The sequence below is a fragment of the Neofelis nebulosa genome, chromosome 1 (assembly GCF_028018385.1).
Source record: "Neofelis nebulosa isolate mNeoNeb1 chromosome 1, mNeoNeb1.pri, whole genome shotgun sequence".
NCBI classification, from domain to species: Eukaryota; Metazoa; Chordata; class Mammalia; order Carnivora; family Felidae; genus Neofelis; species Neofelis nebulosa.
In genome coordinates this window covers 52,343,170-52,356,729 of record NC_080782.1, presented here as the reverse complement: position 1 = coordinate 52,356,729, position 13,560 = coordinate 52,343,170, and the positions used below count along the sequence as shown (strand labels likewise).

At 40.8% G+C, this 13,560-nt stretch overlaps 1 protein-coding gene across 2 annotated transcripts in view; it reads left to right on the top strand.

The window, feature by feature from the left end:
- Positions 1 to 13,560, top strand: part of ATP10B (ATPase phospholipid transporting 10B (putative)) — a 264,814-nt gene that overhangs the window by 154,812 nt on the left and 96,442 nt on the right. The window lies entirely within an intron of this gene.

The window sequence follows — 13,560 nt, the reverse complement described above, 5'->3', positions numbered from 1 at the left end:
GGTTTTCTTTATAATTCCTCTCTGACGTCCCAACAAAAGCAAAAACTGCACACCACCCATCTTGCCACATTATTTAAAATTATTTTATACATGCTGTCACTTTACAAAGGTTCCATTGAGCATTTGGCAAAACAGGGTTGTTAGGGAAAGGATATGATCTTGCTCAGTCATATCTATATTCTTCTCCAGTGAAAGAGAAGAAGATAAGAGTTATTATAGATCTCAATTTTATGACTGCACATATAGCCAAGATAGAAGCAAGAGAGTCAAGTCTGGGCTAAGAGAGAGACTTCCATGACTGAGTGCTTTGTGGGCTAGCCTTTGATGATTGAGTCACTAGCAGGTGAGGGCTTGACTTCTTGGCAGATAAGGAAAATATCCATCTCTCTCTCGAGGAGCACCATTCCTGTCTGACTTTTTCCCTCTGACTTTATCAGCCCTAAATGGCAGAAATTCTCCAGTCGCTCTTGTCCCTCTTAAGATGAAAGGGGCTGGCTTCAGGGTGTGCACTGTAGCCATTTAGGGGCTTCTTTCTAAAAAGGGGTTCTCTTCCCCAGGGGAATGGCAGGTAACCGACTTGTAGCTGGCTGGTGAGAGGATTTAATGGGAGACTATTGAATGCAAGGGACTCATTTGTCTTCAGGGCACCTCTACGAAAATCTCCATGTCTCCCCTCAGCATCAGATGCACTTCTGGCCTCTTTGCTGGCAGGGCCACAACTGCACGTCTAAAAAAGTTAATCTGAAGGGTGTGTGTGTTTTCTAATTGTCTCGAATGTTGTTAGCACACTGAACATCTAGAGAAGGAAAATAATTGGCAGGCTGCCTTTTTTCAAAGAGACTGTCACCAACCCACACCTTCACTTTTTGTTTGCTACCTTTCTTTTTCCTTAGTTTTTTTTTTGTTTTTTTTTTTTTCCTCAGAGAAGATACACAGTGGTGAGCCAGGAAGCTGATTCCTTAGGGAAGAATGAGTGTGGACCTCAATTAGCCTGATCCTATTCTCCCTGCTCTGCCAGAAATCCTGTGCCCTAAACCTCCTAGAATCACAGGCCTGTTCTTGGGGATAATCTCAGTGTTTATCAGACCCTAGATTGACCTGTGCTGAGAACTGGTTTGATGTATGCCAGGCTGTTGTTCTGTTCTCAAAATAGCTTTCAGGAAACAGTGAAAAACCAAGGTGGCAGCAATCCTAGCAAAAAGAAGCCTTAGTTCATAGGTTCACTGGCAGGGAGGGACATAAGAGGTTTTATAATAGCAATATTTCCTGAAGTGTATTCAGTGGAATAATAATGACTAAGAGGTGGTCTCCGAAAAAAAAGACACTCATGATCAAAAAATTATACATTAGCCCTCCTAACCCATGTTCCATGGGGGAACTAAGATACGCAGTAAAGATATCTGTCCATCCTTAACTCAGTGTTGTTCCAAACTTACTAAACCTTGGAAATTTGGGGAATTTTACTTTCTTCAGTATAGCAAAATAATTGACTAGAGGGTCAGGCAGGTAATTGAATGAAATAAACTAAATACAAAGAGGGGAGCAATGTTGTCTGTGTGCTGATAAATGGGGACTGATACTCAGCATCAGTGTTAGATTAAGACAGGGAATGGTAGGCATTGTAGCAAATAAGGGGACCCAGGCCCTCACATCAAAAGGCAGAGCTAGCCACCATGTGCAAATATAGACCTAGTGTTGCCAGATTGTCTGAATTTTGTTAAAGGAGCTAGAAGTTCATGTTTTTATTTGAAATAACCTGGCATTTAAGTGAAATAACCTAATATATTTTTTTCAATTATTTCACACCTATTTTGTTTGACCTAAAGTTCTTATTTTGCCTGTGAGCCCCAAATTTGCAGACTTTGCTTTATAATCGAGTCCTAGGAATCTGGATCTCTGCAAAAGAATGATTAGATTCTTCTTTTGAGATTCATCTTCAGTGAGGGAACCACCTAACCTCTTAGGGCAGAGATGGGGTATGACTTTGAAGTAAGAATGCAGGCCTCATACTCAGGAGGCCTAAACTTTAAGCCCAGACCTGTGACTGACTACTAACAACAGCTTAGAAAGTCATTTAAATCCTGGATCTCAGTTTCCACTTCCTAAAATGTTTAATGTTTATTTATTTTTGAGAAAGACAGAGTGCAAACAGGGGAGAGGCAAAGAGAGACACACAGAATCCAAAGCAGGCTCCAGGCTCTGAGCTGTCAGCACAGAGCCCGACGTGGGGCTCAAACTCATGGACTGCAAGATCATGACCTGAGCCAAAGTCAGGCACTTAACCAAGTGAGCCACCCAGTTGCCCCTCTCAGTTTCCACTTTGTAAAACCTGGGAGTCAGACTAGATCTTGTCCTGTGAAATATCCTAGAAAGAACAGAATCCACAACCAAGTAAATTTGGGAAATAGGACATACTTGATCCTACCAGGACCCTCAGTAAGTAGCCTATCCAATTTTGTGTAACTCAGTTGTGTCCTCTGAAATACTCTGTGTTGTAAGCAGCAGAAACCTCAACTCAAATTTAAACAACAAAGGGACTTGTTGGTTTTTAAGTCACTACAAATATTCTGAGATGGGCAAGTGATCAGGCATGAATCTGCATCCTAGATCTCGCACTTGGCTGTCCATTTCATTCAGTCCTCTCTGCATCATTTTTACCCTCAGGCATACTTTCCTCATGGCAGTGAGATGGCTGCAACAGCTCCAGCCTTCACGTCTATATGTGGTAACTCACAAAGGGAGAAAGAAAGGCACTTGTGGGATCATTCTTAGAAGGTCAAGGAAGCTTACTTTCCAGATCCTCCTCACACCTCAGTGACCCTAGTGAGTCACATGTCCATCCCTGAACCACTCCTATGAGTAGGGATTATGCTTATTGAATTTTACCTGAACCACAGAGTTCATCACAAAGTCAGCTTCCCTGAAAGCATATGTGCCACCCAGAGAAGATGTAAAACCCAAATGGAAAAAAATAAGATAGTTTCTAAGTGAAAGGGGAATAGATATTGGAGATGCCACCTTTATGTACTCATCTTAAAATATTTTTGAGCCTAGACTCTTTGTAAATTGCTTTCCACATATTAGGAACATACACACTTGGCGTCATTCTGTACTATAGATCAGTGAAGCTCTTCCAACTCTGAAGTGGATTGATTCTATAAAATATTCCAGAATAGGAAGCCAGGAAATGCTAGATAAGTGTTAGTTATTATCTTAACTGATGGATGCTGAAGGACATTTTCTTTTGCCAAATATCAATGACACATGATAGGATGTTAGGCAAAGGATACAAGATCCGAAAGGACAATTCGTTTGTTCAGGACAAGATAAAAGCTTCTCCCTCAAGCACTAGCTGTATCCATTTTGTCTCAGAATCATACATTTGAGAAATGATATCTTTGTAGCAGGTGGGGGTGGGGGGAAGGGGGGAGGTAGGGGGGAGGATTTGCATACGCTTGTATGTAATTGAATACTAGGGCCCTTAGAATGTTGCTTAACCCAGTCCCATGCATCATACGGTCCAGACTTGTTTATACTGTGAAAGAGTCCTTTTGCAAACAGCAGAAGCCTTGTTAACAGAATTACAATCCTTTTAGAGCATTTTCTTTTAATATAGCAACTGTGCTTGTGGTCTAAAGGTGACCCATTAATCAGATTTATGGAATGACTTTAAGAAGAGATTAGCTTCAGAATTGTATTAGCTTAGTTTCTCCCAGGGCTCAGTTTAATAAATCTGGGAACCATACCCAGCAAGAGATTTCTATCCTTCCATTCAGCTTAGTAAATTTTTATTTGTATTCAGAAAACATGTGGTAAGGAAGCAGGGGTGTGAACAGAGGAGATCCATGATGGGCTTTGTCTCCATACTGCAATGAAACAAAAGCCCTCCAGTGTCTCAGCAGCTGAGCAGTCATTTGGTCCCAAATATTCACCCAGATCTGGTGTGTGTGCACCACATGGTAGGCCCTGAGTGCCCTCCGGGGGCTCTCAGTCCAGTGATCACAAGGAACTTGTAAACAGCCACGGTGTCCCATGCCTCTGTACAAAGGGCTATAGTCGTTAAGGGGATGAGGTGACTCATCTACCTGCAGAAAATATCAAGGCCAAGGGAAACCTTCCCCAAAGAGGTGACATTTCCAGAGACATCAAAAGATGAGTAGCATTAAACAGGCAGAGGAAACACAATTTTAGCTCACAGCCTCTTCATGTGTCAGCTAAAGGTTGTATGTGTGGCTTATGCTGGTATCAAAAAGACTAGAATCAAGAAATGTCAGAAACTTAGAAGAATGACTCCGATTAGAAAGTTTAAAATTCTGGCTTTTTGATTAATACTTGGAGATTCTCTTTTCTGGAAGCCAGGTGGCTTCTATAACAGAAAAATAATTCCAGATGATACGGGAGAGTGGCCAGTCTTCAGACAGCCTAGCACTGAGGGTCTGATTTCCCAGTAGTAGCCAGCGCTGGTGGGAAGAAAGAAGCCTGGCCTGTAGCCTGTTTTTATTTGTATGTCAGTTGCCTTTCATGACAGAGCCCACATTATTGGAAAGCTGAGAACAAGGAAACCAGAAGTTTTGGTCCTGGGTCTGCCACAATTAACCGTATGATGTCAGTGAAGTCACTTAAGTGGTTGGGGCCCCATTTGTCTCATCTTTAAATAGTGATCATAATCTCTATGGTATATTTTGCAAAAAGACGTGCAGTTGATGAGCAAGAGTGCTTGAAAATAACAGAGCTATAGAAATAAACTATACAATGCAGTACCAAAGGAGGGTGAAAAATGAGTCTCAACAATGGTGTTTAAAATGTGACATCTTACTAGGTGCTTAGCTTCAAGGACTTTGGCATCAGACTTAGGATTGTCCCAGAACTGCCACTTACTAAAGCTGTGAATATATGTAGTCAGTGGATCACTTGAGACTTCATTTCAACATCTCTAAAGTGGGAACAATACTAGCACCTATTTCCTGGAGTCCTGTGGATTGAATGAGATCATCTTTATAAACCCGTTTAAGTCTGCCTCTGTACCATAAGTAGCACTAAGCAATCTTTTTTTAATTTCCAGTGACTTCAACTCTAATTTTTTCAGTGCCAGGCCCAGCCTCAGTTTTGAACTTTCATACCATACTCCCCACACATACAAGGGAGGCATCACTTATATTATTAGTAAAAATCAAGGATTCTTTGAGCTGCATTTATCAGTGGGCAGAGTTACAATGTTTTCAAAGCAAAAACCTATGCTGTGCTCCCTCATAAAATTCTGTATGGTAGAATTTTAAACCTGAAATCAAGAAACCCCTCTGGAGCCTGGCCATCTTTCCCCCTCCTCCTGTTCTACAGCACACCTGAGTACACCTATACCAACATTTACACTCAGGCAAGGGATCTAGATGGCCCCAACCAGCCCAGAGCCTAGGGCACTTTGGCCAATGCAACTTCTAACACAGAGTGTGCTTGAGAATATCACACTTGTGTGGATATTAATAAAGCAGGTATTTGGGCCCAATTTCACTATTATTTCCTCTGGGTAACAGCTCTTTGGGAAACCCAAAGGAGATGAGATGATTGATAAGACAGAATTCAGGCTTTGCCAGGGTTATTCTAACATCAAGACATATAAACATGCTTTCATCCTAAAACTACCTCCCGGGGTTGTTGTGGGTACTAAATGAGAGAATGCATGTAAAATACTTACATAGTGCCTGGCATTCAGAAAATGTTAGCTAAAATATTGCTAAAGAGAGTTCTATAACCTTGCTACCCAGGAGTTGCCATGAACTTGACCCAAGAGGATTAAGGAAGAAATGCCATTGGCTAGCATTTGAAACTACATGAGAGAAGACAAACTCTTAAGCTAAAGAACTTGAATTCCAGGCTCTTAATAACATAGCGAAATGGGCCTGAGGGAAGAATCTGAAAAACGCAGACAACAGAGAAACATCTGGTGTCATATGAAGCATGACCATGAAAAGCACCACTGGCTGGAGTTTACAGACCAGCAGACCATTTCTTTCATCGCACACATCTTTGCTTCACATGTGGCATCAGCAAATGAGGCTCTGCTCTGAAGCATCAATTTTACAAGTGCCCACCCTATACCCACTGCCTGTCCTGTGCTCACAGAAGGCCATAAACTATTTGGGCCAATTCATTTGTCATTTCAGTATAGAATGCATTAGGTTTTCTCCAAAACTCAATGGATGGAAAAGTCATAAAACAAGAATTCAGGTGTCCCTGAAGCTCTGCCCTCATGTCAACAGGCATGATTTATATTTATATTTTGGCAAGTGAGGATTTAAAGCTTCTGTTAAGGAGCTCACAATTCCAAAAGGTAAGGCTCCAATTTTCAACCCAGCTTCACTTGTTTATGTCACTAGCTTCTGAGGCTTCATCTGCCTTGTACCTCACTCCCATACAAAACCAAGGGTCCACAGTAAGCCATGAAGCTCCTATGGCTGTCACTTGTATGTCCTTGTAGACATACCTATGTGACCTCACCCAAGTTAGGTAACCTTTCTGGGCTTGCTTTCTCATCTATGAAATGGAGATAATGATAACAAAAGTTGTCTCATTATTAGGCAGCTAAATAAGTAATGTAGGTTAAGTGCTGGGCCCAAGACAGATAAGCGTATTGTATTGTATTGTATTGTATTGTATTGTATTGTATTGTATTGTATATTATCAGAAGTCTCCCTGCTGAGTCCATAACAAAAACAAATTGGATGTTAAAATGGCTAAAGGTTAGGAAAAGCTTCCCTTCTACTGCTTCATGTTCAAGACAGATCTACACAGAATCAGTTACTGAATATTTACTGAACACTTCCCCATATGCTAGACACTCCACCAGACCCTATGAAGGAACAGAAATATAAGGCCCAGGGTCATCCTAGCTCTCCACAAGCTTATTAGAATGTTGAAAATAAGAGATACATGAAACAGCAAATAGGGCCATAATGTGTCAGGAAATGGGACAAAGAAAAGTGCACCATTGACACTCACTGCCCAGAAGTGAAAGTGAAAGGTAGTGTTTGGATCTGCAGAGGCTCAAGGTAACATTTGGGGTAACATCTCATGCCTTTGATGCCCCCGGGCTGTTTCCCCATAGTCTGTGAATGTGATCTTGATGGAGTGCACCTGTGAATCTCCTGTCCCCTAAGCAGGGTGTTTCCATGGCCATCACTGTTTGTGCCATTCTGTGCTCATTTCTGCTTTCTGCATGTGACAAAGTGCACAAAGAGGTTAGAGAGTAGGCTGCTCCTTGGAGCTTCAATAAAGATGGGGCTCTTGGAGTGCTTGGGTGACTCAGTTGGTTAAGCAGCCAACTTCAGCTAAGGTCATGATCTCGCGATTGGTGAGTTCTAGCCCCGCGTTGGGCTCTGTGCAGACAGCTCAGAGCCTGGAGCCTACTTCGGATTCTGTGTCTCCCTCTCTCTCTACCCTTCCCCTGCTCATGTTCTGTCTTTCTGTCTCTCAAAAGTAAATAAACATTTTTAAAAAACTTAAAGCTGGGGCTCTCGGTATAAAGAAGGACTTTAACAGCAGATGTGACCTGTTGTGTTAGGCCTCATTGGCCTCTAGGTGAGGTCATATTAATACAAATACTCCAGTGACAGACCCAAATTGTTGATTTGAGATGTGTCCTCCCACCCTAATTTCAAGCATCCCCAGATATGCCTGGGCATACTTACATATGGTGAATGTCACTGTGTCCACCAATATTTCCAGCCAAGCCAGAAATCAAGGTATCCTACCACTCCTCTGGCCTCCATTGTCTCCTTCTGGTACTTTCCTCAATCTTGTGAGCCTGAAGGCCACTCACTGTGGTCTGTAGCTGACAGTTAGATGCAGAGGACAAGGAATAGCCAGGCAGGGGGCACTCACTGCCCAGGTTCAGACTGTCTTTAACATAACTGCTTTAGCTTCTGTTCCACTTCCTGGGGCCAGGTCAAGGACAAAGGCCACACAACCTGTTGTCCCTTTTCTTTTCTTTTTTTTTTAATTTTTTTAATGTTTATTTTTGAGGGGTGGGGCAGGGACAGAAGGACAGGGAGACACAAAATCTGAAGCAGGCTTCAGGCTGTGAGCTGTCAATACAGAGTCCAATACAGGGCTTTAACCCATAAGGTATGAGATCATGACCTGAAGCTGAAGTTGGACGCTTAACTGACTGAGCCACCCAGGCACCCCTTTGTTGTCCCTTTTCAAGTCTTCTACACTCTCTTGCCAGATTCCTCCTCCAGCAAAACTAAAAACAAAATCCACAAAAAAAACAAGCAAAAAAAAAACCCCTTATGTATATGACATCATAAAAATAGACAATTAATACTGTCTCCATAGCAGTGACCCTGTTTGCTCCAAGCTAATAATAACTATAATGATAATAATAGCAGCAGTAAAGGCCATTTGCTGTGTGGTCATTAGATACTTCTCACATATTATTTTAGTTAGCTCTCACTATAACCTATAGAATATATTTTAGTTGTCCCATTTGATAGATGAATAAATTGAGTGTCAGATAGTTAAGCAGTGGGTCCAAGGCATTGCCACATATAGGAGATAGTTCCAGGTTTCAAATCAAGTTCAACTGACTCCAAAGTTTTTAACCACTCTGTAGGACTGCCTCTACCTCAACATACCACTGGCAAAACAATTGGGTAGTACAAGTATTCATGAGCCAGCCACAAGGCCCTTGGTTCTCTTTCTTGGCACTGTAGAAAGAGTAGAGATTCCAATGCAAGTTTCATCACTGTGTATGTTGGCCAGGTCACTCAGCCTCCATTTTCTCAGCTGAGAATTAGAAATCCATCAAATCCCTTCAGCTCTGATTTGTTTTGTTTTGTTTATTAAGACTTTATTTTTTTAGAGTAGTCTACTGTTGGTTCACAGCAAAATTAGGGGAAAGGTACAGAGATTTCCCATTTACCCCTAGCCCCACTCATACATAGCCTTCCTCATTATCAACATCCCCCACCAGAGTGCTACATTTGTCACAACACATCATAATCACCCAAAATCTATAGTTTATGGCTCACTCTTGGTATTATATATTCTGTGCATTTGGACAAATGTATAGTAACATGTATCCATCATTATAGTATCACACAGAATAGTTTTAATGTCTTAAAAATCCTCTGTGTTCTGCCTTTACACCTTCTCTGCCTCACCCCCACAACCCCTGGAGACCCCAAATGTTTTTATGCCTCCATAGTTTTGCCTTTTCCAGAATGTCATATAGTTGGAATCAAGCAGTATGTTGCCTTTTCTGATTGGCTTCTTTCACTTACTAACATGCATTTAAATTTCCTCCCTGTCTTTTTGTGGCTTGATATCTCACTTCTTTTTAGCATTGATTAATATTTCATTGTTTGGATATACCAGTTTGTCCATTCACCTACTGAAGGTCGTCTTTCTTGCTTCCAAATTTTGGTAATGGTGAATAAAACTGCTATAAATATCCATGTGAAGGTTTCTGTGTGGACATAAGTTTTTTAACTCCTTTGGGTAAATACCAAGCAGCATGATTGCTGGACTATGTGGTCAAAGTATATTTAGTTTTGTAAGAAACTGTTGAACTTTCTTCCAAAGTAGCTATCCCATCTTTCATTCCCACCAGCAATGAATAAGGGTCCTTCTTGCTCCACATCCTTGCCAGAATTCAATGTTGTCAATGTTCTGGATTTGGGCTGTTCTAATAAGAGTACGGTGATATCTCATTTTAATGTGCATTTCTCTGATGGCATATGGATCTTTTCATATGTTTATTTGCCATCTGTATATATATGTTTGGTTAGGTGTCTGTTCAGCTCTTTTGCTCATTTTTCAATTGAGCTGTTTGTTTTCTTATTGTTGAGTTTTAAGTTATTTGTATATTTTGAATTGCAGTCCCTTATCAGATGCGTCTTCTGTAAAATACATATTTTCTCCCAGTCTGTGGTTGTGTTCTCATTCTTTTTACCATGTCTTTTGCAGAGCAGAATTTTTTAATTTTAATGAAGTCCAGTCTATCAATTATTTCTGTCATGGATAGCACCTTTGGTGTTGTATCTAAAAAGTCATCACCATAGACAAGGTCATCTGGATTTTCTCCTCTGTTAACTTTTAAAACTCTTATAGTTTTTAATTTTTCAATTAGGTCTATGATTCATTTTGAGTTAATTTGGAAGATGGGTGTAAGTTCTGTGTCTAAATTTCTTTGTGGACATCCAGTTCTAGAACCATTTGTTGAAAAACTATCTTTTCTCTACTATATTGCCTTTGGTCCTTTGTCAGAGATTAGTTGAATTTCTGTTATAAATAGATGAATAAATTGAGGGTCATATATATATATGTGTGTGTGTGTGTGTGTATGTATGTATATATATGTGTGTATATATATATACATATATATGTGTGTATGTGTATGTGTGTGTGTGTGTATATATATATATATATATATATATATATATATATATTTCTAAGTTCTCTCTTTTGGCCATTGATCTGTTTATCTGTTCTTTCACCAGTACCACACTGTCTTGATTACTGTAGCTTGAAGTCTTGAAATGAGGTAGTAATCGTCCTCCAGTTTTGTTCTTCTCCTTCAATATTTTATCGGCTGTTCTGGGTCTTTTGCCTCTTTTATATAAACCTTAGAATCCAGTTGTCAACATCTGCAAATTAACTTGGTGGGCAGCACTGATTTTAAGGATACACTTTTCTGGGAGTTTGTGCCAGTAGCCAGATACCTAAGTCTTCAATTGGCTGGATTTGAATCCCTCTTTTCTGAGCTTGAGGGAACAGATTCAATTTTTAGAGTTTCTTGTGTTTGTGTGTTGTATAACTGGGCTCAAGCCACAAAATGCAATCATGGGCATAAAATGGGTGTCCCAATAGCATGAAGGAGAGAGTGCTGAGGCTGGCAGAGTGGGGGGTTAGCACGCACCATGATATTAACAATCATTGTCATCATTATCATTGTGGTCATAGTCATCATCATCATCGTCATAAAAGAAGCTTGTATTTATTGAGTACTTACTAAATGCAAAGCTTAGCTCAGTCCCCTACATGGGTCATGTCACCAATCTTTTCAACAACCCTCTGAGGCAAGTGCACATATTACCTTCAACTGAAGAAACAAAGGCTCCTAGAAGTTATATAGCTTGCCCAACATCACATGAGTAATAAGCTGTGAATCTGGAGTTCAAATCTACTCTTTATCCCTCTACTGCACTCATTGTCCCTGACATTCCCCTTTCATTATGGGGTAGTGATGCTGACTGTTCTGCCTCTGGCATTCAAGCTTCCAGAAAGACAGCTGAGGTCAGTTCCTAACCCTGTTTTGAATAGGAAGTCCCACAGATACCTAAACCTCCTGATAAGTCCTCTTTACTCTAGTTCCTTCAAGCCCTTTTCATAAAACACACACACTTGAGAAATGGAGCCTTAAGCATCCTCTCCTCCCCTATTTCTCTCCTTTCACCTGCTCCCCCATGGACTCCAGTTGGTTAGAAACCTCTCTTGCTGTTTATTTCCCTCTTAATAAGCCCCATCTCCTCTCAGAAAGCCGTTTAGCATGGCACCACTTAATTTCTCCTCGAAGCAGAATCTGCCAGATGGAGTCTTCATCCCAAGCCATGTTGATTTGTCTTATTTTTAAACAGCAGTGAACATCCCATGAAACTAAAATAGCAGTCAGTTCCCAGGTGTGACTCACTGAGCATGGAGGTGATCAAGAGCGTATGGACACATCCACCTGAGGCAGCTGTTCCAAATGACTTCCTCAGGTGGCACCCAGCCAGCTGCTGGCCACATCTGGATGTCACTCAATGCAGGGACATGCTGATTTTCCGCATCAACTGGGTTCAGCCACTCATTACCTCCTCTGGCTGGACCCATTGGGCTGTGCATCCTTGCTTTTTCCACAGACATACTCATATTCCTGATTATGGGAATATAGGGAGACAAAGTGGACTCCAGAGGACCAGAAGACTAGCACAAAGTAGCCAAGTGAAAGAAGGTCTCATTTTTTACCCTGGTGTCTCATTGTTTTCCAAAAAAATTCCTTTAAAATTTGACTCTGATTTTATAACCTAACTATGCTAGGGTTAATATAAACATAATTCTTCAAATTATGTACCAGCTAAATTACTAAACTGTATCCTCTCACCCAGCCTCCCAAAAAAACATGTTTTTTGAAACTAACATCCCAAAATCATGTTGATTCCGTAGCCTCTGTATTCCCAGACACACATAATGGGATGTGTGCCTGAAGCATGCATGTCTCTGTTTGAAAAGCACTCATTCTGTTCACAGAGATGTGCATTCTCTTTCTTGGGGATGGTAAGCCTACAACAGGGACTAAGAATGTTTCTTTACCACCACATATCATCCTAAGGAAAAGAGGATTAATATAAAGGAAAGACAGAAGTGATTGTTACTAGTAAGGCAGTGACTTCCCTGAGATCCAAGAAATAATAGAAGTCAGAGACTGGTCTGACTTACAGCTCCTTGGGCGGCTCCACTTACCACATAACACCTATCATCATGATGGGAATTGACAAGACAACATGCCAGCCCAGCTCACAAAAGTGACCACTTATAAATATGTATATACCATAAGCTCATCTCCATAACCCTCCATCTTCCATCACCCTTATAGCCCAGATCCCATAAGAAGCAGTGGTGTCTTTTATTAGAAGGGGGAAGAATGAAATTCACTATTCATGGATGGAGGTATGTTGGCCTTGCCTCCAATATGTCTATATATACACCAATCCCAACTAGCATTTGACAATCTTCTGAACCAGTGCGCTCTGGAATAGTTGGCAATCAGGATATTCCTCAGAGTCAAAGCCATTCTCACTAAACCCAATCTCAAATACCAGTCAGAATGCTGAGATTATAGCAATCAGCTGATACCCACCATCCCCAAAGGCATTATCTGATAGGACACAGAACTCAAAGAGGGGAGGTGGGGAAGAATGTGGACAAGTTCAGTGATAATCCTTTATCACTTGGAACAATTTTGCTACAATATTTAGGAATTTTTTGTTTTGTTTTAAGCACCCCCTCAAAAAGAACAATAACAACAAAAAAGCAAGAGAGAAATCCAATCTTTCTTTGGCCCTGTGAGATTCCTTTTCCCATGGAGAGTACAGGCCATTCCAGTTTCTTTAAGTAGTCTTATAATTGAACATTTAACAGGTGTTCTCAGGGCTACTCTGAAGAAAAAAACAAATCTTTCCCTGAATCAGCAGAGAAACCATGAATTATTTTACAGTAATGTTCACCTTTCTGATGGAGGGGTATCCACCCTAAATATATCCATAAACAGATAAATATATTTCTGAAGTGCCACTGAGAAATAAATATGGGGGGTGGGGACTGACTGTCCTTGTTCTTCACGGGGGGAAAAAAAGGTGATAAAATAAGCTGATGGAATCAAAAGTGTTTAGAAACCTGTTAAATGTCTTTCCATGGAAAGAAGAAATATTACTAAGATGCTACAGATGCATTGCCTCCCAAATCCTCAGAGGTGATTTCAATAGACATTTGGGTGATACTGCCCATCGACTGATTTTGCCA